Source organism: Adiantum capillus-veneris, chromosome 24 (genome assembly GCF_014529385.1).
Source record: "Adiantum capillus-veneris isolate H3 chromosome 24, ASM1452938v2, whole genome shotgun sequence".
Classification (NCBI taxonomy): domain Eukaryota; kingdom Viridiplantae; phylum Streptophyta; class Polypodiopsida; order Polypodiales; family Pteridaceae; genus Adiantum; species Adiantum capillus-veneris.
The window spans coordinates 22,481,892-22,503,477 of NC_140954.1; the positions used below are offsets into that span (position 1 = coordinate 22,481,892).

The following is a 21,586-nucleotide window of genomic DNA, read 5'->3' on the forward strand; positions in this document are numbered from 1 at the left end:
GGAGGGTGAAAAATGATGTTTTGAACTTTTTTGAAAAATTCAATTTTTTTGTATTTTTTAGTGCATGTTTTTGACTTTTGGAGGTCAAAAATACTTTTTTGACCATGAAATAAGTTTGGGGACCTTTTAAGGAGGACCATGAAATAAGTTTGGGGACCTTTTAAGGAGGGAAAACTTGAAATTTCAAATTTTTTGAAAATTTGAATTTTTTAGTGTATTTTTAAATCCGGACCAAAAAGTGGGGGAAAAAAAGTCAAAGTGGTCCCCCCCCCGCCCCATCCCTTTCCCCTAGCCACCTCCCTTACCTTCTCACTAGGTAAGAGGCCAAGTGTAAGGCTTCCTTGTCCCCCTACTTTTTTGAGGGTATAGAGTGTGTCCACCACCCTCTTCCTATTGGCTGGCCTCTAATTAACCTTAATCCCAAAGGGCCCCTAGAGGGTTCATATTTTTCCTAGTGCAATTTTTCAACTTTTTTCCTAGACAGTATTTTTATGATCTATTTTGAGCCTATGAATCAAGTTAAAACTTAATTTGAACAAGATTCATGAAGTCAGACTCATTTTTTCGACAATCAGTACGGATTTCAGTTTTTGTCAAGTTTTTGGTCTGTTTTGTGATCCAAACTCTATGAGCCTTCACAAAAAATGGTTGCAATCATGCATAGAGTCTCTGGTATCAACCTTGATCAATTTTGAGCCAAAAGTTAACAATCACGATTGTTAACTTTTAACCTAAAATGAACAATTTTTTCAACTTTTTCCCTAAACAGTCTTTTTATGATCTATTTTGAGCCTATGAATCAAGTTAAAACTTAATTTGAACAAGATTCATTAATTTTATCAAACTGTTTCGCGTTCGCAGACTTTGATTTCAAGAATCTGGCTTAACTCTCACTTTTATGATCCAAATTTTACCAATAGGTTTGTGAAGTCTACTTGATGTGCTTGACCTTGTGGTATGCCCAAATATGCAAGATTGTCAATTTTTGGAGCAGATGTAAATAATCCCGATTATTAACTTCTGCTAAATTCTTGCAAGTTTTTGTTTCAATCTTGACACACATCTGTTAAGCATCTCAAGTTAAGGTCTATAGCCAAGTATCATCAAGTTTGGACAAGTTTTGGTCAAATGGTCATCAATTTTCTCTGTGCAAGACTGACTTTGCAAAATTGGTCACAATTTTTAATCCAATGATGCAAATCTTACCAAATTTGGGTTGTGGGCTTATTACAACATGGTAAAACTAGTGGTATGCTGACTTGATAAAAAAGTTGGAAAAAGGGACAGATGTAAATAATCACGATTATTTACAATTGAAATTTTTTTCATCTTTTTAATCAAGTGATCATGTACACATGTTTATCACATCAATTTAAGCGTATAAATCAAATTTCATCAAGTTTGGACAATTTTTTTTCCAATTTAGACTCAAGTTTCAAAAAGTCACTACAAACTTTAGTTTTTACCCAATTTTTTGCCAGTTTGGTGATCCAAATCTTTTGTGCCTTTACAAAAGTTGTTTGTACACATGTAATGAGTCAATGGTATGAACCTTGGTCAAATCTTAGCTGAAAGTTAATAATCGCGATTATTAACTTTAGGCCCAAACTGACACTTTTTTGAACTTTTCCACTGGACAGTCTTTTCATGATCTATTTTGAGCCTATGAATCAAGTCAAAACTTAATTTGACCTAAAATGTCAAGGAAAAGTAAATAATCTGAGTTTTGGCCAACTCTTGAAAATTTTACCTCAAAGTGTCCTTGAGCTTACCCACTGGTTCATACGACTTTTAGGCTTACTATCCAATTGGATTGACTGGTTTGGAGTCTTTTCTTGCTATTTCTAGTCATAGACCTAAAACTCTGCAACTTCACATAAACAACTCACAGATGATTCGTTTGGAGTGAGCAATGTTCTGAAATCCACCTCGGATCCTACTTACCCTACTCCTAGTTTCTCATACAATGGAGTTGTGGAAAGTGTCCACAAACACTTTTTTTCTTGTTTTTTATGGTTTCTTGAGCATTGATCTTAATACTTGTCTTGCCTTTCAATCATTCTCCCAATCCTAATCTAAATCTACAATCCTACAATCATAAAGGCACTCAGCAAGTACAACTTACCTCCAAGATACCTCTACACAGTAAAAGATGACAATCTTAAGCTATGCGGTTTCTAAAAAGAAAGTTTTACTCTAGGTGAACCGAGATGAAGTTAATGGACAACTACACAAGACGCTTGTGTTTTCCCTAGTTTAGGTTTATTCGTCCCCGACAGCGGCGCCAAATGTGGGACGCATGTCTAACCTCACCATCCTATCTTATTGCAGTATTAGCGAGAACCACGATTAATTTGTCAAACCATAGGACGAAGCTGACTCGACTAGTGCATAGAGGCTACAAGAGGTTGTCAATCTCTCGGAACGCAACTAACAACTCACATCTAACTTAAGCTACACTCAAGTGACTGAAATCACCAAAACCCAATCGCTCATCGGCAAGCAAATCACATCTGTTACAGCATTAAATGACATGCAAACGTAGCGAAACTTTTAGGACAAGTTTATAAGACCTAAGCACACATGCTTATGGTCTCAAACCCCACTTTAGGTCAAGTTCCAAAATCACGATTATTAACAACAGTGGATTTTTGAGCTAGTCGTTTTTGACCCAGAATGCACCTAAATGCTTAGCAATGATGTCCCAATATCCCGCCTATGCTTAATTTTTTATTTGAACATGTAAATTCTTAGTTATGAAGAAATTAGGCCGCAGATCGGCGACGCCAAAAGCTACAAAATAATGTGAACTGCTTACGTCAATGCGTAGTGCTCTTACCTGTGGTTGCAATGCAACAAACACAATCGTAATGTGACAACCGGGGAGGGAGTAGGAAGTGCGAGAAAGGAGAGAAGTGAACACCGTTAGCTCACGCCGTGTATTTCTTATCCAAAAACATAATAAAATCTTTACAAAGTTGGCTTTTATACTTTAGCCAAGGTCTGAAATGTGTAATGTCCGGTGCCCAAGACCTTTAAGGCTCCACACTTATTGTATCTGCAACCTAGGTACACTAATTGACCTATGCTTTACACCTTGGAACTCGTATTGAGCCCGTAACATGTTACAATTATCACAATGGGTAAATACTTTGGAAAATTACAATACATGGCCATTTTGGAAAAATGTGAAAAGTGTGTAACTCCAATCTTCACTGCTTCTTTGTATTCATCCTTGATGTGCATCCGACGTCTTCGATCTTTAGCAGATTTTGTTAAATGACGTTGACTCAGTTAACATTTGGATAAAGGCCAAGACTTTGTCTGTAGCACCAAAGGTGCCATCGTAGGTAAGGAAAGAGATGCTCTTCCCTCCCTCTTTGAACTTCTTGAGCTTGGAAGACCTCTTCCATGCCGCATAGGATTTCCTATGGCCTCTTCTTTTTGATGGTTCAAAGGTTGCACCATCACTTTCTTCAGAAGATAAAGAATTTGAGGAAGATGGAGAAGAGGGTGACCTCTTTCTTGCCTTTTTCTTGCGTTGATCTTCATTGTCTTCACCATCACTTTCATAAGAGGAAGAGGCTGAAGAAGATGGAGAAGAGGGTGTCCTCTTTCTCGCCTTTTTATTCTCTTGCTTTTTGTCAACCCTCTTTGAAGTATGGTGTGGAGAAGTATGCGATGGTCTTCTCCCTTTTGGGGGTGATGGAGAGCGTTTAGTCCTCCGTCTTTGTGGATCCATCTCCGTCGAGGTGGCGGGAGACTCACTTCTTTCTCGTTCCTTCTGTGGAGGCTCTTGAATTCTCCTTTGCGAAGGAGATGTGTCATCAAGGAGCAAATTTTTGAGCCCGTCATATGGATCCTCTTCTTCTTTGCGAATCGAAGAGAGGCCTCTTTTGAAAGTATCGCCAGGAGGCTTCCTAGGTGCTCTCTCGTCATGGTGGGGAGCTTGGAGAATCCCATGAGCACGAAGCTGCCGTTGCACTTCAATTTGGAGGGATGGATTGCCCATGGATTGTTGAAGCCTAGAAACAAGATAGTTAACAAGCATCGGGGCAGCATTAGTAGTGTTGAGAGGCACATGTTAGAAACTGACTCTGAATAGCTAAGTCGGATATTGACTTATCGGATATTTACTGAGCTGTATTTTGCTAAGTCGGATGTAACTGTCTTTCAGTTGCAGTCTGCTGAATGTCTTGTGACTGGGTAGTTAAGTCGGATTTATCTATAAAAGTGGGGAATGTATCTGCGCACGAGGTATCTGTTCTTTGATGTGAATGCGATGATGATGATGATACAGTGCAGCAACTATTCAGTGTATTTTCTGCTTACTCTGATATTTAGAGTAGTTAGGTTTACTGTGTCTGAAGTGTTGTTAATGTAGTATGGTGGAGTAGATGGTTATTATTGTTGTGTATGATGTTCATGTGTTGACCTAACCCACAACACATTTGGCGATCCGCTGGGTTAACGTTTATTTTCAAGTAATGATGCATGTCAGAGGGAGACAGGAGAGTAGGAAGAGTGTACTACACAAGGGCTCAAGCACAGGCTGGAAACATTGATCCATTTAACTATGATCAAGACAATCAGCAATCACCCGATGCTCACGGGCAGCAACCTGTAGACCAAGGAGGGGTAGGATCAGGAGCAGCAGGAGAAGAGAGAGTGAGGCAATTTATTGGAGCTTTATTCCTGGCAAGAAGAACCACCAGGAGAAGGATCCAGTTTGACCCACTTCAGGGGGCTACCAGGCAAAGACCTAGGAGACCACCACAACCCATTCCAATGGCTCAACCACCACCCAACCCAAAGGTCAAGGCAGCCAAGTTTAGAGTAGGGAGTAAGGAAGATGCTGACTGTCATGTGGCACAGTTTGAAACTAAGTGGCAGGCAAGTGGCTATCAGGTGATGTATGCTGATGGAGTAAAGATGGAACAGTTTGCTGCCACATTGGAAGGAAAGGCCATGAGTTGGTTCAGCCAATATGGCATTGCACATTTTGCTACTTATAATGCTTTGAAGCAGGCATTTCTGCAGAGATTTAGAAAGGAGAAGACTCCGACTGATGTCCTGAGAAAACTCAGAGACATTAAGCAAAATAAGATGCTGGTTGAAGACTATGCACAGAAGTTCAGAATTTTAGTAGAAAGATTGCAGGGGAATGAAAGACCCACTAATGAAATGTTAGCAGGTTATTTTTTGAAAGGATTGAGAAGCAGCTTAAAGGGAGCAGTAGCTAGCATTGATATTGCTGGAGGTCTAGATGACCTTGTTACTGCTGCTGCAAGGGTGGAGAAGAGACTTGGCATGACCAAAGCAAAAGGAAAAGAAGACAGTGACTCAGATTCAGAAGAAGCATCTGAAGACACAGATTCAAGTGGGAACTCAGATTTAGACTCACCATCAGACAGTGATGAGGAAACAGAAAAAAGAAAGAAGAAAAAGAGCAGTAAGAAGAAGAAAGTTAAGCAAAAGCAGAGTATTGAGCAAGATTTGGTAGGCAAACTTAAAAAGTTTGGTTATTCTGTTGTAGCACCTAAAGAAAAAGTGTATTGTCACATTTGTGAAAGGGATGGACATAGTACTGCTAGCTGTTGGTATAATCCAAAGAATAGAGGGCAGACAGCACCTAACATAGGAAGAGGAAGACCAGAAATTGGAGCAAATCAAGCAGTACCATTTAGGGGAAGACCACCATTTCAGAGGGCAAGACCTCCTAGACCTCCTTGGAGAGAGCAGGAGAACAATAATAATAGGAGACCCTGTGTGTACTGTGGTGCACCAGATCACTGGGTAGGTCCCAATTGTGCTTTATGGGTGAAGCATAGGGAAGAAAGGGGAATGCCCATTGTGAGATATAATCAGCCCAATCAACCTGAAAATCAGCAACAGCAGCAACAGCAGCAGCAGCAAAATCAGCCAGCAGCTCAGGCAAATGTAATCTTGTTTGATGTGTTTTCTAAGGATAAGCAGATGCAAGATACTGACCAAGAACAGGAGCAGCAAGGGAATGAAGAGGAACATCAATGGGCTTGTGACTGTAACCAATGTGTGCAGGAGGATCATGTTGAAGTTCTAGCAGTGACTAGGTCTAAGGATAAAGCACCTTTGGATTGGAAGGAGCAAAAAGGGGTAAGAGACCAGGTTACAAAAAGGATTGCCAAACACCAGGCAAAGCAGGTGGATATTGAGGATGACCCAAAAGAAAAGGAAGAGCAGAATAAAGGGAGTAAGGAGATGGAAAATAAACAGGATAAGGATTGGTTTGAAATACTTATTAGCTCACCTCTTCAATTATCTTTGGATCAGTTGTTGCAATTGGTTCCAGCTTTCAAAGACAGATTGTTCAGAAAGCTGCAGAACCTGAATGGACTTGGCACAATGGACAGGCAGTTTTATTCAGCAGCAGCAAATAGAATTGATCCAGCAGATGTGGACTTTGTGGTACCAGTTATTAAAGTACACTTTCTTGGAGAAAATTTTGATGATGTGTTATTGGATGGAGGCTCTGGGGTGAATATTTTACCAGAGGCAGTGTACAAAAGAATGGAGTTGGGAGCTATGGCTCCAGCACCTTTTCAGGTGAAAATGGCAGACCAATCTAGGGTACAACCTTTGGGAATTCTCAAAGCCCAGGAAATTCAGGTGTCAGGATTATCCTTTTTTGTTAATTTTGTGGTACTCAGAATGTCAGACTCAGCAGCTGCATATGAAATGCTATTAGGAAGGCCTTGGTTCAGATTGGCTAAAGTAAGACAGGACTGGGGAGAAAATGTTGTTATATTGAAAAAAGGGAAAAAGAAAGTAACCATACCTATGAGGGGAAGGAAGATGGTTCCATTAAGTGAGAAACCACTGTTTGCTCAGACTATTAATTTTGCTGATGAGGTCACAGATGACCAAGAGGAAGAGTTCTTGAAGGCCAATCCAACTGTTGTACCTGTGTTTGAAGTAGATGTGGAAAGCATGTTACAGCAGGGTAAGAAACAGGATGAGCCAGATACAGGTTTAGCACCAGGACAGATAGTGCAGGGTAAGGAACTGTTGCAGCTGGTGGACCAGAAATATGCTATGTCTGATAAGGAACAGATTCAGCAGGAAGAAAAGGAGGCCAGGGATATGGCTGAGAAAATCTATGAAAAGAAGTTTGGGGCATCAAGCAGGGTAGAAAAGGAGGAGCTTCAGGAGCTAAATTTCGGAACAGAGGCAGAACCAAGAATGGTCAGAGTGAGTGCACACATTCAAGGGGAATTTCTGACTCAGCTGTTGCAATTATTGGTTGATTATAAGGATGTGTTTGCTTGGGATTATTCTCAGGTGAGAGGCATTGACCCAGCACTACATCAGCATAGGATTAATTTGAAAGAGGGTGCAAAACCAATTGTGCAGCAAAGATATAGAATGAATCCTAACTTTGCCAAACAGGTGAAGGAGGAGCTTGATAAGCTCCTGGCAGTAGGGTTCATTAAACCTGTACATGAAGTATCATGGTTGTCTCCTATACTGGTTGTGCCAAAGAAAAATGGAGCTCTAAGAGTATGTGTGGATTATAGAAAATTGAATGCAGCAACCATTACTGATCCCTTTCCTATGCCATTTTGTGATGCTGTGTTGGATGCAGTAGCTGGTCATGAAATGTACAGCTTTTTGGATGGATTTTCTGGTTATAATCAGATTAGTGTTGCTGAGTCGGATCAGCATAAAACAGCTTTTATAACTGAATGGGGAGCCTTTGCCTACACAGTGATGAGTTTTGGGTTAACCAATGGACCACCTTCATTTAATTTTGTTGCTCATAAGGTGTTTGAACCTTACTTACAGGACTTTATGAGAGTCTTTGTGGATGATTTCTCAGTGTTTGGAAAGAAGGATAAACATCTGCTACATCTGAATCTCTGTTTTGAAAGATGCAGACAATTCAGGATGGCTCTGAATCCTTATAAAAGTGTAATTGCTGTGAGGAGTGGAATACTTTTAGGACATGTGGTGTCAGAAGCAGGAATGGCTATAGATGTCAAGAAAATAGAAGCCATTCAAGTAGCACCAGTTCCTACCAATGTTAAAGAGTTAATGAGGTTTGTTGGACAGACAAAGTGGCACTCCAGATATTTGAGGTATTTGTCTAATGTATGCTTGCCATTAACTCAATTAACAAAGAAGGATGTGGCATTTGTATGGGATGAACCTCAGCAGAAATCATTTCAGATGTTGAAGAAAATGATATCAGTAGCACCAATTTTGTAGCCACCTGATTGGTCATTGCCTTTTCATGTGTTTGTTGATGCCTCGGATATAGCAATAGGAGCTGTACTGATACAGGAGAAGGAGAAGGGATGGTTCAGACCTGTGTACTATGCAAGCAGGGTTCTCACAGGTGCAGAAAGAAACTATCCTGTGACAGAAAGAGAAGCTTTAGGGATGGTATATGCATTGAATAAGTTCAGGCATTACTTGTTGGGGAACAAGATAGTTTTTCATGTTGATCATCAGGCCTTGTTGTATTTGATCAAGAAGCCACTTCTTACTGGAAGGCTTGCAAGATGGATGTTGTTATTGCAGGAGTTTGACTTTCAGATTGAGCATACTCCGGGGAAGGAGCATGTAATTGCAGATTATCTAAGCAGGATTGAAACAGGTGAAGCACCTACTGGGGTAGATGATGCACTTCCTGATGCTCAGCTGTTTGATGTGCAGATTGCTGTGACTGAGTCTTGGTATGATCAATTGCTGATGTTTTTGACTGATGGAACTATACCAAGGGAGTTCAATGCTGATCAGAGAAGAAAATTTGCACTGAAAACCAGACCCTATTTAGTTATTGCAGGGGCACTATATAAGAAAGGCATTGATCAAGTGATAAGAAGATGTGTACCATAATTTGAGCAAAGTGCAGTCTTGCAGGAAGCACATTCAGGCACAGCAGGAGGGCATTTCTCTGGAGATACTACAGGGAAGAAGATTTTGCAGGCTGGATTATGGTGGCCTACAGTTTTAAAGGATGCACATGATTATGCCAAAAGATGTGTAATTTGTCAGAAAACAGGTCAACCTGATTCAAACAGGGATAGGATGGGGGATCATCCTATTTTGCCTTTGGAACCTTTTCAAAAGTGGGGTTTGGACTTTGTAGGACCTGTCAAACCAACTTCCAAGAGGGGATGCAGATACATTTTAGTGGCTACAGATTATTGCACTAAGTGGGTAGAAGCAGTAGCATTGAAGGATAATAAAGCTTCAAGTGTGGCCAGATTTCTTTATCATAACATTATGACCAGGTTTGGGTGTCCAGTGGAGCTGTTAAGTGACAGAGGAACTCATTTTCTGAATGAAGTAATTTCAGAGCTAACAAGGACACATATGATTATGCACAAGAAGTCTACAGCATATCATCCACAGGCTAATGGTCAGGCTGAGAGCTCTAACAAAACACTGGTAAGGATTTTGAAAAAGATTGTGACAGAGAATCAGAAGGATTGGGATGATAAGTTGGATTCTGCCTTATGGTCCTTTAGAACAGCTTTCAAAGTCACTACTGGTATGACACCATTCAAGCTGGTGTATGGGCTGGAAGCTGTGGTTCCTATGGAGTTTGTGGTACCAAGTTTAAGAGTCTCAGCAGAGAAGCAGTCTCCAAAGTTGTCAGTACTACACAGGAACAAATATCTGATGCAGCTGGAGGAGGATAGGTTGGTAAGCTCTTACATTACTGAAGTCATACAAAGAAGAAGACAAGCATGGGTGACCAAGAATGTGAAGTTCAAGATCTTTCAGGTTGGAGATTGGGTAATGTTGTACAACTCTAAGCTGGGACCACATCCTGGTAAATTGTCATTAAGATATCAGGGACCCTATCAGATTGTGCAGGATAAAGGACAAGGGACATTCATCATAGCTGATGTGTTTGGTACAAGAGTGGAAAAGGCAGTTAATGGTTTCAGGCTGAAGAAATTTCAGGGAAAGCCACCTCATTTGGACTGGCCAAGTGTAGCCTGCATAACTGTAATACCCCTACAGTCAGGAGATTCAGAATCAGCAAAAGGAAAAGGAAAAATGCTGGTTTGCATGGATTTGAGGAGGTCTTTTCATAGTATCCCATATAAGTCACGGGTTGGAGGAAGTAGGCAGTTCCAAAGTACACATCCGATTCAACATTGCGGATGTTGGAAGAGTACCTGTGTCGGAACTGACCAAGTCGGAATTTTTAATAAGAAATTATTAGGCCGGACTAATAACTTCGGGGAGTGTGCTGAAAAGAAGTTTCGTAGCACTTCAAGGATACTGGGTGGAGATATGTGTGCATGGTGCAGCGAGTATAATCATACATGCAACAAAAGTTTAGTACACATGCAGCAGCGCGGAGCATTCGGGTTTTCGCTTGAAGAAGCTTTATTCAGTCCTGCCATGCCGAAAGCAAAGCAATTGATGGCCATGCAACCATAGCCTGATGAGGAGCAGACCGAAGGTTCGGGGTGACTTTTGAGAAGCAAAGCTTTGCCTATGCGGCTTGACGTTAGCAGTGCAGACGAAAATAGTGACTCTGCAGAAGAGGAAACGCCAATGCCGACTCCTGTGTCAGAAGGTAAGGTGATGCAAACATTAATGGACCCTTTTATGGATTTCAAAGTTGACATAGATTGTCAGGCAGAGCACAACGCCATATGGTTGCAGCAGGTAGGATTGTATGAGTTTGCCATTCTGCCTTGGGAAGAATGTAAAAACAATGTATATGCAAAGTCTCAGTTGGAAATACTTAGGAAGACTAAGGGGAGAGTGTCACCGCATGTGGTACTCAATGTGGAGTTGGTGTCTGAGGTGTTCAAGCTGCCTTTGCATCCTAATACACCTATTCCAAAGTGTTCAGAGGAAGCACTGAAAAAGGAGTTTGGTCCAAGAGAAGGAGGCAGGCAGTATTACATGTTAAAGAATGTGGCATATGCTAGGAGAGAGCAGCTTAAGTGATACTTGGAGAGGCTATGCTTTATTGTGAAGTTTGATTATATGTCAAAAGAAAATTTTGCACCATTAAGTTATGCAGAGCAGGGAGGAGAAGTGAGCTGGGCTCACTGGGTGTATGAAAAGCTGGCAGCAGAGATTCATTCTTCAGATAAGAGGAAGACACAGGCAAATAGTAGGTTATGTGGTTACTTGTCAGCATTGTTTTTTTTTGCACAGAGAGTACAGAATGGTGAAGCAAGGTGGCCTGTGAAAGCAGAAAAACTGGTGCAGGAGAAGCAGCAGCCAGTTCAGATTGAGCATCCCATCATGGTGCATTCTGAAAAGACAGGATTTGTGAAGTTTAATGCTAAGCATATGGAGGCTTATGAGGATTTGGTGAAAGCCAAATATACTCCAGGAGAGGCCTTTGAAGAAATCACAGCAAAAATGCAGTTTGCAGAATTTGGTACCATGGATGTTGATTCACCAATGCAGGTAAAAGCAGAGGAAACACCAATAAGGCTTAGTAAGGCTTTCACATTATCCAACAAGAGGAAGAAGTCTGAACCAGTCAGCAGAGTGTTTTCTAGATTAGATTTCAGTACTGAGGAAGTCTCTGGAGTATCAGTAGATACTGGGAAATTGGACAGTGATAAAGTAGTTCAGATGCTGCAGCAGGTGCAGGAATTTGTGAGGCAGCAGAATAATATGCTGAAGGTTCGGAGTATGCAAGTTGAAAGGAATGCAGAAAAATTGATGGAGTTTAAAGGACAGGTGTCACAGGTGAAAGAGTTTGAAGAGCAGATAGCTATGATGAAAGTAAAGTATGAGCAGGATATGGAGGAAACAGTGGGGAAACAGAAGATGGAGTTAGCAAAAGTGAAGAGATCATTGGGGGAGTTTAAGCAATGGACTGAGAAAGTGGAGGCAGTGGTTGCTTTGGAATTGGAAGACATGGCAAAGAGGAATGCAGAGTTACAGGTCACTGTGGAGATGCAGAGGTTGAGATTGGAACCTTTGCAGATATTAGAGCAACAGATGTTGGCACAAGAGGAAATTAGCTTGAGTGCGGTATTAATGAAAGAAGGAGAAGTGTCTATTCTCAAGCAGCAGTTAGCTTTGGTTGCACAGGAGATGTGGCAAAAGACCAAGGAAAGAATGAGATTTGTCATTAAGTATCCATATGAGGTGTTAAAAGCAGGGTTAGTGCATGAGGTAGAAGCACAATTGTTGAAGGAAGTGGAGGAATTGCAAAAGGAGAGAGACTGTTTGAAGCAGCAGATTCAGCAGATGGAAGAGAATAAGAGACAGCAGCTTGCAGAGTCAGAAAAGAAAGAGGAGAATTTTACTAATAGTTTTTTGATGCAGGATGTAGCTGAGGAGAAAGTGGCAGAAGAGCAGATTGATACTGAGATTGCAGATAGAGCACAAGAGGTGGAAATGGGAAAAGATGATGCAGCAGAATCAGATGCAGTAAAGGAAGCAGAGCTGGTGGATCATAAAGTGAATGCTGAGGATTAGAGTAAGGAAGAAGCTGTGCAGCAGAGGGTGGATTCCTGATCAAGGGATATGTGGATCCGGGTCAGATTTCTGCGAAATCCACCACCAGGGCGTGCCATGTGTTGAGAGGCACATGTTAGAAACTGACTCTGAATAGCTAAGTCGGATATTGACTTATCGGATATTTACTGAGCTGTATTTTGCTAAGTCGGATGTAACTGTCTTTCAGTTGCAGTCTGCTGAATGTCTTGTGACTGGGTAGTTAAGTCGGATTTATCTATAAAAGTGGGGAATGATCTGCGCACGAGGTATCTGTTCTTTGATGTGAATGCGATGATGATGATGATACAGTGCAACAACTATTCAGTGTATTTTCTGCTTACTCTGATATTTAGAGTAGTTAGGTTTACTGTGTCTGAAGTGTTGTTAATGTAGTATGGTGGAGTAGATGGTTATTATTGTTGTGTATGATGTTCATGTGTTGACCTAACCCACAACAAGTAGCTTGCTCATTAGAAAAATCAAAGTTATCAACATTAATTTCACTCTCTTTACTATTGTCAGCCATTCTCTTTCCTATTGTCAGTCATTAATTTCACTCTCTTTACTATTGTCAGCCATTCTAACAACTTTTAGGTGTAAAATTTTTAGGTGTACTTTGGTGCTTCCAGCCCTAGTTGCTACTCCTCTTTACCCCATTAGAAAAATCACTCAAGCTACTGTACCCGTGGATCAAATACCATTAATTGCAAGGAATAGAAGAGAGGGCCATTCAACACCAAAATAGCACCGGATCTTGTCAAGATTCTAATAGCTCAATAGTGGTTAAGCTGTAGGCAAGCCCCGTAGAACTCCACTATTAAGACCATAGCTCTCGACGATGATGCCCCATTAACTTCACAAAGGCAGGTGCACTACAAGGTTGAAAATTCCCTATTCTACTTACTCACATACAATTAATAGTATTAACCATTTATAGCTAGCTTGAGGACCTCCCTTCTTGAGCAAGAAAAGAGAAACCTTGTGCTCTGATACAAATGTAACATTTAATGGTCTACTAACTTGTGTGTAGTGGAAAATAGAATGAACATAGTGAGCATTTCATTAGAATAGATTCCTAATGAGAATAACAAGAGTGCTTGGGTGGAGAGAGAAACAAAAAGTATAACACCTAGTTAGATAGCATGAACAATACTTCAAAAGAGAGAGAAATTAAGCAATTGACAATAGTTGAGGACCGGATTTGCATGGAGCCAGTCCCCCCTCCAAAAGGCTTTGTATTATGCTTTCTCCCATTAAGAGAGACATTTTACAATACAATTCTTTGTGTTCCTTCAATACTAGCTAGTGCAATGAAGATGGAAAATTCATGCACTAAGCAAAACACTTATCAAACACAACATCAATTTCCTCACGGTCTCAGACCCAAGACCTCACACACCTTCGAAGATGGTGAGAGCTAGCGGGGTATGAGACTAGATTGAGATGAAGAAGGAGTTTTCTTACGAGAAAGATGTACATCTCCTCACATAATCACTCATATTAGCATAGCTTAGCTTAGTAATTAGCATGGTAGAGGAGATAAGCATGCATTGAAGATTGGCTCTTGGTTGGATTTGCATCACAAATCCAAGAGTTGTTGGTGTAGGCCTCCCTTCTCACAAGCTTGGAGTAGGTGGTAAGCTTTCCATTAAAGCTTGAGAAGGAGAGAGAGATTCTTCTTACTTCACACATGAGATTGTGTGAGTGTGTGTGTGTGTGATAATTCCTTGCAAAAATCAGTCCCCCCCTCTCTCTTGGTCGACCCCTCTTGCTATTTGCTCATCCTCACACCTCATTGGACCTCCCCAGGCCTAGCCAATGGAAATTAGGCAGCATAAGTGATAGTCTTCTGACATGTGTCCCCCTTTCCCCTTTTGTGAGAGCTTTAGGTAATTACTTGATTCAACTAAACTCTCATTGGGCCCCTTCTCCTCCTGGCCAATAGGAATCGGGCAAGCCATTGGGCTGCTGAATGGTCATTGGACCCCTTGGGAGACTGTCCAATAGTCTTCTAGAGAGCTTAATTCTTATTGGTTCTTTTATTAAGTGTTTTGAAATTAATTAAACTATTTTTAATCTAGCCTAATTCTCATTGGTCCACCTCCAAGACCATCCAATAGGAATTGAGTACACCTTGTGGGCATCTAGCTAGGGAGCTGACATGTGTCCCTCATTCCCTTTGTGTAAAGGGAGATTGTGTGTGAGTTTCTCTCTCATCTCCTACTTCTAGGGCTCGCCCCCTCCTATGTAGGGATGGTTGAAGACTTTTGGGACACACACCAAGCATCGAATTTCCTTAGGCTTTTGACCTTTGAACACAACCTTTGAATTTTGGAACCTTAGCATTCTCGAAGTCTTAATGGGCTGAACCCTAAGGTCTTTGGAGCCCATTGTTGCACATAGCTCTTTTGCAGATGCCCCCCCCCCCCCCCCCCCCCTTTGGATCCCTATTTTCCCTCGTTTGGATCCCTATTGTGGCCGGTCTGCTAACTTAACCGATATTTTAGATTTTTCTCCCCTGGCACTTCCCCATATTAAATGATCAGTTTAACATGAGAAAATCATTTAGGAGAATTAGATATTGATTATTATGACACACATTTCCTTCAATGATGTGTTCTTGCTCTTCCACACACCCAACACTTGCTTCACAACTAACAAGACATCACCTTTTATGCTCAACCTTCTAATCCCATACTTCAAACAAGTGTGTAACCCGACTTCCAAAGTAGCATATTCAGCCTCATTGTTACTATGAGCATCCAACTTGAATCCTCTCTTGCATACTAGCTTCCCCTGTGGATCGTAATGTGTTATACCCTCTGAAGCCGCATCATGGATCTTTCTATATGAGCCATCAAAAAGAACAACACATGTGTATTTGCTGATCTATGGCACTTCTTCAACTACCCTTCTCACCACCTCTTCCTTAATAAGGAGGGGATTGTCCTTGTAAGTCAACAAATCAGATAGGGTAGCTCTTGTATTGTCTTCCACTAAAAAAGAGAACTCAAAATCTTACAGCTCAATTACCCATTCCTTAACCACATTTGACATGTTAGTGCCATTATTTAACTGTGGCAAAAAGGCATAACTCGTTAAGAAAACAAAAGGTCGTGGTAGCAAGTGATGATGAAATCATCGACAAGCAAATATTACATTGGCCGTCACTAGCTCTACTTTCGAGAATTTTCTCTTTGCTACCAACTTCACTCGGCTTGCATAATACACTGGCCTCATATAATGGCCGCCCTTCCCCTTTTTCAATAGCATGTCTCCAATGGCATCATTTCCTACTGATGGATTTACATAAAACACTTTCTCCCAATCAGGAGCCTGCATGGCTGACAACCCCCCTAACACCTCTTTCACCTCTTGAAACACTTCTTCACACTTGTCATCCCATTGCAATGGATCATGCTTTGCCACGTGTTGTAATGGATAAAGGAGTTGTGAAGACAATGGAATAAACCATGCCATGTACTTCACTTTGTGTATAAAGGTTGCCAATTGCTTTGTACTATTAGGTGATGGAAGAAGAATAATAGACTTAGCCTTGTCTGGATCAGCCTCAATGCCGTTTTTTGACACCATGTGGCCCAATAACTTTACCCTTGGCTGTGTTAGATTACATTTCTTTGGATTTAGTTGTCCTCCACATTCATCATGTTGAGCCAATACCATCTGCAGCTTGGATTTAGTTGTCCTCCACATTCATCATATTGAGCCAATACCATCTGCATCTTCTCATGGTGTTCAGCCCTACTATTGTAGACACAAAAGTCGTCCATAAAAGCTTTACCAATGAATGGTGTCAATATCAATTTGCTCTCTCTTGATAGAATGTTGGTCCATTTGACAACCCAAATGGAAATACTGTGTAGCAATAACAACCCTATGGCGTAATGAAAATTGTCTTTGTTCGGTCTTTAAGAGCAATCTTCAATTGAAAATAGCCTGAAAAACCATCACACACACTGTACCTCTCATAACCTGCCACTAAATCCAAGATATGATCAATGAATGGAAGAGGGTATGGGTTCTTATTAGTGGCTGCATTTAAGGGTTTAGAATATACACAAATCCTCTACTTTCCATCCTTCTTTGGGCTGACTACTACTGGACTCACCCATTCTGTGGTCGCCACTAGAACTATGAACCCTACCTTCAATAACTTGTCCACCTCTTCTCGCAAGGCTTCCATCTGCTCTTGACCCATCCTTCTTAGCTTTTTCCGCATTGGCTTCCAACCTTCTTTCAGCTCTATATGCATCTCTTCTCCTTTGAACCCTCTAATTCTTCATATGAATAATGAGCAAATCAGGAAAACTAGCCAGTATGTGCAAATATATCTCCTTCTCCATAGTTGAGAGGTCTCCATTGATCATTTGTGTCATCAATTCCTGCTTCTTTGACAATTCAACCTTGGTTTGCAGCAGCCCTTCAATCACTTCATAAGGCCCTTCACTTTCATCTTCAATCTCATTTGCAAATGCTACTAAACCAGACTCATGGATTTCTTTGTCCATCAGAAGAACTGCAACATCAACTCTGGTAGTATTATCACTGTCCTCGTCAATCACTGTGGAATAGTCTTCATCACTAGACTCATCCTCATCTTCATAAAGTTCCTCCAATCGTTTCCTTGTGTCCATATTATATAGCTTCTTGGCACATGTCTTTCCATAGAGGCTAATCGTACCACGTCGCCAATCTTGAATAGCTCCCACTACTGTAATTATGGTCTACCCAATATAATAGGATATGCTCCCAACCCTGCTGGCATCACGTGGAAATCAACCACCGCCTTTGCATCATACGCCTCCACTTCTAAGCTCTTTAACAACACCCAAATATTTTACTTTTTGATGGTTTGCCAATCTGATCCAAAAGCTTGACACCCAAGTCACTGTAAGACCCATCTTCTGAATGCATGAGTGTGTTATGACACATATTTGGGCTCCGCCATCAACATAACCTTGTCCCAAAAAAAAATAAATCTGCCACACATCTACTATTGGACAAATGTCTGGTAGCGCATCCATCGCCAATACCTTCACTAAACCTCTCTTTGGTTCTTTCTCCATTGGGTTAACCATCCTCTTCCACTGTCGCTTTAGCTTAGGCACCATCTCTATAAGCTGCCCAAAAGTAACATCTGCTTTCCTGCTTGTCAGATCCTCCTTCAGGTCATAGCTTAATTTCCCATCCCCTAGTGGAAAGTTTGAATCATGAAACTCGTAACGATCCCTTCTTTTCCTCTTGGCCTTGACATCCTCGTCTTCATGGCTCTTTAACTTCTTCTTACTAGGACCTGGGGCACTTCTTCCTTCCTTATCCTGTGTGGTCCTTGTCCCAATAGGCATCACTAATGTATCCTCCAGCTTTGCTTCCTTCTCCAAAGTGATCACACTATCACTTTTGTCTTTCCCTTTTCCTCTTGGGTTAATCCATTGGTTCCTTCTTCTCTCTTAATTTCAATGCCATAATCATTTGACCTAGTTAGCACATGTCTTGGCAATGGATACATGTCTCCCCCCATCCTTGGTGTCTTATCACATTGCGGGCCGATGTGGCCTAACTCTTCGCAATTATAGCATGTGGGAATCTGCCTCCAGACTCTACCATTGCTTTGTCCAACACCATTCCTGGGTCTTTCTTCACCTCCTGGCTGATTTGAAAACCTCGCTCGACCTCCAGTATTTCCTACATTACCTAGCATGTTTAGGCTGATATTCTTCATTAAATCTACCACTTGCCTCATGTCTTGCCTTAGCCCATCATCTTGCACTACTGTAATGATCACTACACTGGCATAACCTGAGGAGTAACAGAAACCACTAGTTCATGATGAACCCCTAGCACGCGACCTTGCAAAGAATTCATAAGTTGAAACTCAGACCTCCTGGGCAAAAACTCTACTCCTAGCTGACTCATTCTTCTCAGCTTCCACTCTTTGTTCCTCGCTACATCTAGTGCATTTTTATATGTCCTAGGCTTCTTTAGCTCCACTCTACCAACGTATATTCTTCCAAAGACCAGCCAAGAACCTGTCCTTCTTCATCATGGCAGGTGGGGGTACATGTGGTGCTAAGGTCTTGCACATCTTCTCCCATGCCATTGAAAACTTACGTATGTATGCATCTACTGACTCACCTTCCCTTTACACCAAACCCTGTACTTCTTGCCACACTTTGTCAGGATCTTCTGTCTTCACAAAATCCACTTTCAATCCAGGCCGTAGATTGTCCCAACTTAATCTCACAGGTGGATCAGTCACACGCAACTCCCCTTCAAATGCTTTGGACCAAACTCGTGCATCATTCTTCAAACAAATATGGAGAAGATGTAACATCTATGCAGGATCATGAATCTGGTTTCTAATGCACGCAACCTCCATCTTTTCCAAAAAGTCTTCCACTTCTTCCATGAAATTTTGGATAAGGGAAATCCATGGCTACCCAAGTTTTGATGCTTTGAGAACCACTTCTAGCACAGGTGCAAGAACTCAAAACTTTTTACTGACTCAATCCCCAGAAACTTCAATGGAGCTCATCTTTAGATAAGGAAAAAAACATGCACATCAAATGAGTTTTCATAGTTAATCATTGGAATAACAATAGGCAAAGGAGATTCCAGTATCTCTCTTAATCTTCTTGGCCCAAACATAAAGACTATGTGTTGCTGGAGAAAAATCTTCCTGGACACATGAACATTTATCTGGATTCTTTGTGTTAAATGAAAAAGAGTGAATTGAGGTCTGTTTTGATCATCTATTAAAGCCAACCATGCAACTCTCAAGAAGTCATACCTAACTTATCCTCTAATTTTGCCAAAATTTCAGCAGCATAACAGCATAAATGGCTCAAAAGACCAAAAAACCAGCCATCACAACTTGAAAAAATTTTAGCAGAGTTTCCCCACAAGTAGAGCAGTAAGAACCCAAAATATAGAATGTATATGTATGCATAACATGCGAAAAATGGAACCCGAGCATCAAGTAGGAATCACTAGTACATAGCCTATGATGAGGTCACGAAAAGGGTGCTCTAGCCACATGTATTACTGAAAGGATCTCATATTTGATAATCCCCCAACTCAATAAAACCTCACCACGACCCTCTCACAAAGGCTTATGCAAATCTCATATAGTCAAGTCTCATAAATGACTATCTTCCAGACTAAGTCTCAAAAATGGCTGGGACTGCCAAATAACACCAAGTATGGATCCACAAAGGCGTACAATGGTAGTATCCACAAGTAACATACAATACAAGACAATGCACTCAAATAGGCGCCAAATGATGCATACCCATGACAACTGTAAGTGACTCCCAATTGCCAGCATATAACTCTACTCCAACTACCTATACCTGTATGAATCACCTGTAACCTATAACCTGTGATCTATAATCTGCAACCTATAATTCTGAAGCTGAAGGTACTCAAAAAAGATCCTTTGTGGGGGCGCCAAAAGAATGTGAGCGGGATGGAAACACACACAACACCTCTATAATCACCCGACACACACTCTTGGGATAATACACACACACACACACACATACTATGGGGCACCACTCGGCTTACACAACCCACCTGGCCGAGACAGGGAACATACCAATGGAGTGAGAGGAGAGAGACTATCTATTTGCCCACTCAACACACGCACACACACCCAAAAAACTCAGCTCAAAAGAGGAAGATTTATGATATTTAGATACAATTGAGCTTGGTCCAACACCAATTGGGGCAAATACCTCACACAATATGGATGAAATATGCCAAATACAATCACAAATTGGAGCAAAGGCTTCGCTCACAGGAGAAACTTACACAATCAAAATAGAGAAAAAACAGTGAGAAATTTGGAAAAATGCACAGTGCCATTGCGTCTGGAACAGCCAAAACCCCCAGTCTAAAATATCAAAGTGCTCAAATTTGACCTCAGATGAGTAGTTTATGGCCAAAATAGGCTCCAAAAATAGCAAAACTCAGTTGCAATTGTTCCTCCTCTTATCTCCACATTTTTTTGGTTTTTTTCTCATGTTTTTTAGTTTCCACACTTCACTTTATCACTTGGGCACCTTTGGCCTTTTGATTGACCTCAAACGGACCCCGAACAGTCCAAAAAATGGTCAGGTAGTGCATTTTTGTCACCCTTCTACATCCATCCGCACAACGGACCCCGAACAATCCAAAAAATGGTCAGGTAGTGCATTTTTTTCACCCTTCTATATCCATCCGCACACCTGGCACTCAAATTTTTTCAATAATGCATCCCGAAATCATGTGAAGTGGCCCCCATATATAGTTCTCATGATGACCTTTTTGCATAATTCATCACAAAAAAACCCATGTTGTGTCCTTACTTATCCACGTGCAAGTGTTGATCCCATTCGACCTCCTGACGCCACTCGATGCCATCTGATGCACCTGCTTACCTCATGGCATCGGCCTGCTGATAGATTTTGTGAGAAGTTTTACGCTCTACCAACTCTGCATAATTATAGAAAAAACACATTGATATTGGTGACAATGAAAATCGATATACTATGTACACGTTGTCCTACCTGTACACATGTGGTCCCCACGTAACCACCTGGCTTTGGAAAACGGAAAATCTTTATTTGATGCATTATGCATGTGTATGTACATATGCGCAATCACTTCTTTCAAAAAACTCCTAACAATGTGTATAGTTATCTTGCTCAAAAGGGTAAGCTTGCGTAATTGGAGAGATGTTCTCTACTAAGTAGGGATCAGTCATGGTCAAGAGACATATCAGCCATTCTAATTCCTAAAAAAATTTCTCACACACTAGTGTATCTACCAAATCCCATTCACATGCAAGCACCGGGTAGACTATGTGAAACACTTGTGAATAGTAAAGAGGGTACCTCTCACCCAAGGTAGGAGTGGATGACTCTAGCATACTAGCCATATCTGTACACACAAATAGATTTTGGTTATTGTGCAAATATTATAAGGGTCATGCCAACAGATCGTGTCCCTGTGCATAATGTGTTATTATGATTTTTGGGTCATGTACTAGGATTTGTAGGTTTCAAGTTTTTTGTTTGGTAGCCGTTTCTCTTTTACTTTTATA

At 41.1% G+C, this 21,586-nt stretch overlaps 1 pseudogene; it reads left to right on the forward strand.

Annotated features, from left to right (window-relative positions):
- Window positions 1–11,926: 11,926 nt before the first annotated feature.
- On the forward strand, window positions 11,927–12,498 carry LOC147426074 (uncharacterized; annotated as a pseudogene).
- Window positions 12,499–21,586: the final 9,088 nt, after the last annotated feature.